Source organism: Gossypium arboreum, chromosome 1 (genome assembly GCF_025698485.1).
Source record: "Gossypium arboreum isolate Shixiya-1 chromosome 1, ASM2569848v2, whole genome shotgun sequence".
In the NCBI taxonomy this organism is placed as follows: Eukaryota; Viridiplantae; Streptophyta; class Magnoliopsida; order Malvales; family Malvaceae; genus Gossypium; species Gossypium arboreum.
Window position 1 is genome coordinate 112,098,185 of NC_069070.1, and position 4,090 is coordinate 112,102,274.

Below are 4,090 nucleotides of genomic sequence, written 5' to 3' on the forward strand. Positions count from 1 at the left end.
ACTAGATCAGCCTCGCCATACTTCTTTGAAGGTTTCATTTTTCTTTTAGTTCTGTTTTTGGCGATTGAGTATTGTGGTGAATAAGCAACTCTATTCTAAATTTTTGTACTAGCTTGAGGAGTCGACTCTGTTGTAGATTATGGATTAATCTGATGCTCAACCTGCTTTTGATTTTTTTTATTGGAAGAGTTTTTAAGAGATAAGTTAGGTAGCATAGCAGCTTCATAAAAAAACAACATCTCTGTTAATCACAACTTTTCTATTTTCAGGACACCATAACTTAAACCCTTTTACACTTGATTTATAACTAAGAAATATACATTTAGTGGATCTCGGTTCCAATTTTCCATTATCAACATGAGCATACGCAGGACAACCAAAGATCTTTAAATTAGAATAGTCAGCAGGATTACCAAACCATACCTCTTGTGGAGTCTTTTTCTCAATGGTAACGGATGGAGATCGATTTATCAAAAAACATGCAATAGAGGCTGCTTCGGCCCAAAATGACTTTGGTAAGTTGGCATTTGACAACATACATCAAACTTTCTCTATAATCGTTCTGTTCATTTGTTCTACAATGTCGTTTTGCTATGGAGTATGACAAACTGTCAAGTGTCTCACAATCCTTTCTGACTTGCACAACTTATTAAACTCATCAGAACAAAACTCTAAGCCATTATCTGTGCGGTGGTATTTTATTTATTTTCTCATATGTTTTTCAATAATAGTTTTCCAAGACTTAAATGTGGAAAACACATTGCTTGTCTTCTCCAAGAAGGACACTCAAACTTTTTTGGAAAAATCATCAATAAAAGTTAGCATATAATTAGCTCCACCTCTCGAAGGCACTCTAGATGGGCCCACAGTTCAGAATGAATATACTCTAACATTTTTTTTCGTGTGATGGATTCCTCTAGTGAATCGAAATCTCTTTTTCTTCCCAAAAATGCAGTGCTCACAGAACTTTAGTTTGCAAATTCCTTGTCCATCAAGAAGTCCTCTTTTGCTCAATTCTACCATGCCATTCTCACTCATATTCTCTAGGCGCATATGCCAAAGTTTAGTAATATCATCATCTGACAAGGAAGACGAAGCGACAGCTGCATCACCAGTAACAGTAGACCTTGCAAAACATATAACTTGGCAGTCTTTCTCTGCTTTTTCATCACAGCAAACGAAACCTTTAGAAATCTTCAAAACCCCACTTTCAGCTGTGTATCTGTACCTTTTTGAATCAAGAGTACTTAACAAAATTAAATTTCTCTTCAATTTTGGAACATGTCACACACGTCACTAAGTGTTTTGAAAACTTAGTTAAATATCTTAACTTTAATTATTCCAACACCTACAATTTTACACGAAGTATTTTTTCCCATCAAAACAACACCTTCAGACATTGTTTCATAAGTTGTAAACAAATCCCGACTAGAACTCATGTGAAAGGTGCGGCCCAAATCAAGGATGCACTCCTCGCTCACTTTAGAATTGTTGATAGAAGTGACTAGAAGTTCACCATCGTTGTAGTCTTCTACAACATCAGTTTCACTGGATTTTTTTGGTTGTTTTCCCTTTTGATTCGTAGCCTCCCATTTGATCTTGTTCTGTGATGCATAGTACTCAGATTTATTGTGCCTTTTTTTTTGCAAAAGATACAAGTTTTACCTCTACTTGAAAACTTTGATCTACCCTTAGATTTACTGCAAGGACTCTGTTCCTATGTCCTTCTACAATTATCATTAGTATTCCATCTTATCTCCCACGAACAATGAGACCCTCTCCTTGAGAGTCGGTTTTAACCACAAGATGCTTCATCTTATCATACAAGGTTAAAGAATCATAAACCTCATCATAAGACGGGGGCAACAAACAAAGTAGAATCAACCTTAGATCTTTCTTATCATACTGAACCTTCATGGCCTCTAAGTTTTAGAGAATTTCTTTAAACATTGTTAAGTGTTCATGCACAGACGCACCTTTCTCCAAACGATGAACATAAAGACGTTGCTTCAAATGCAACTTGCTGGTTAGAGTTTTTGACATACATATTTTTTCTAGTGTCTTCCATAATGCAGCGACGTCTCCTCCTTTATTATATCCTGAAAAATTTCGTTAGACAAATGCAGATGTAATTGTGTTAATGCATTTTGATCCTTATGCTTCTTCTCTTCATCTGTTAATATCGAACGCATCTTATCTATCCCTAGTAGGGCATCCTCTAGATCCATTTGCGCAAGAACTACTTGCATCTTAATCTGCCACAACGCAAAACTGGTGTTGCGATCCAACAGCGAAATTTCATACTTCAAAGATGCCATTACCATGATTGAGATAAACAACCCAGAAGCTCTGATACCAATTTGTGAAAAATAGAATGTCGGTAATGACAATATATCATAAAGAAAAGAGAAATAAAAATAAAGAACACACAGATTTTTACGTGGAAACCCTTTCGAGAAAAAAAAAAGGGCAGAGGAGAAGAAAATTCACTACGTCAAATTCAAATAATTACAAAAGGAGTAGAGAAACACCTTATTCTAATCAATATCAAATAGATAGAGTTTAATAAGGTTTAAAAAACTTATTCTAAAATAAAATAAAAAGTGTAGTTTTATATGAATTTTACTTTTATTTTATTTTACCACTATATTTTATTTAAATAAGGATTCAGATCACTTAATTCTAACAACAATTACATTAGAAACATAAAATAAGAAAGGAAAATGAATTACAAATACAATGATAGAATCCAAAATCAAACATCCATCAAACGTGAGCAATACATGTTGTCATTAGATCATTACCTAGGTCGGCATCTATTTAACTTTACAATCTTTTAGAAAATTTTAAATGTTACTAAGTATTGAAAAAATAAATCTTTAAAATAATTTAAGTATTCAATTTTTTGATGAAAACAAAAAATCCTAAATTTACTCGACCAAAACTAATATTCACCTGCCCTACTATTCAGACAATTTCTTAAAAGATATTCTGAATTACTATTCCTAAACAAATCCCACCTACTAATTGCGTTATACTACTTTGCCCAACTTTTTGACATTTTAATGGCTTCCACAGAACTCCATGTGAGCCCTTGGAAAACAAAAAGATTCCTATTTTTCCATATACGCCAAGCTAGTTTACCAAAAGCGTTGACCAAGGGGCTCCATGCCTCAGTAGTCGCCTATGATTTCCTAGATTTGTTTTGACTCATTCTAATAAGTTATTAGAGAAAAAATGAGACCAACTTACTTTTGAAAAATTAATTTCCACATATCTTCAACTACCAAACACTCTCGGAGAACATGTAATATATCTTTTGCTTCATATTGGCACATTGGATAGGCTCCGTTTAAACTAATACCTTCTCTAACCCGTTCAAGTTTAGTAAGCAATCGTTGTTTATACACTAGCCATAAGAAAAATTAGACTCGTTGTGGGCCTTGGAATTTTTAGACACCCTTTCATTTTCCATCCTGCTCATTCCATGTGGTTTCTTTTATCATTCGATACACATATTTGACTGAGAAACCCCCGTTGGACGTATGTATCCAAAAAAATTGTCTAGGCCTGCTAAAGGGTGCAGGGGATGAATGCTTGCAATCTTTCTAATTATTTCTTCTTGTAGCCAATCTTTGAATGCCTCCAAATTCCAAGCTTCCTCTTCTGTTACCACGTCCTTGAATAGACAGTTTGTATTTGATCTTACCATTAGCAGTGTATGTGTTTTAAGCTGGCTGATCACTTGATTTCGTGATAGATTTTAAATATTTATAATTACTCCTTCTTGAACTAACTATTATCGCGATGAAGGCAAGCGTACCTATCGAACAGTAGTATAGTTTTAGCAAGATCAGATTGTCAAACCCAAAGGAACTAAAAGTACTAGTAGTGACTGTCTTTTTATTATCTAGCCTAAGAATAGAGAGGTTTTTGTTTTAATTAACTAATTATCTAAACTAAGAACTCACAGAGAAAAGAATTGGGGAATTGCGTTTGGGGAAAATCGATTGACTTAAGACAGTACCTAGGGAAAAATAAACCTAGACTTTACTTGTTATTCTGGCTCCGAATCGGACGATTTATTCAT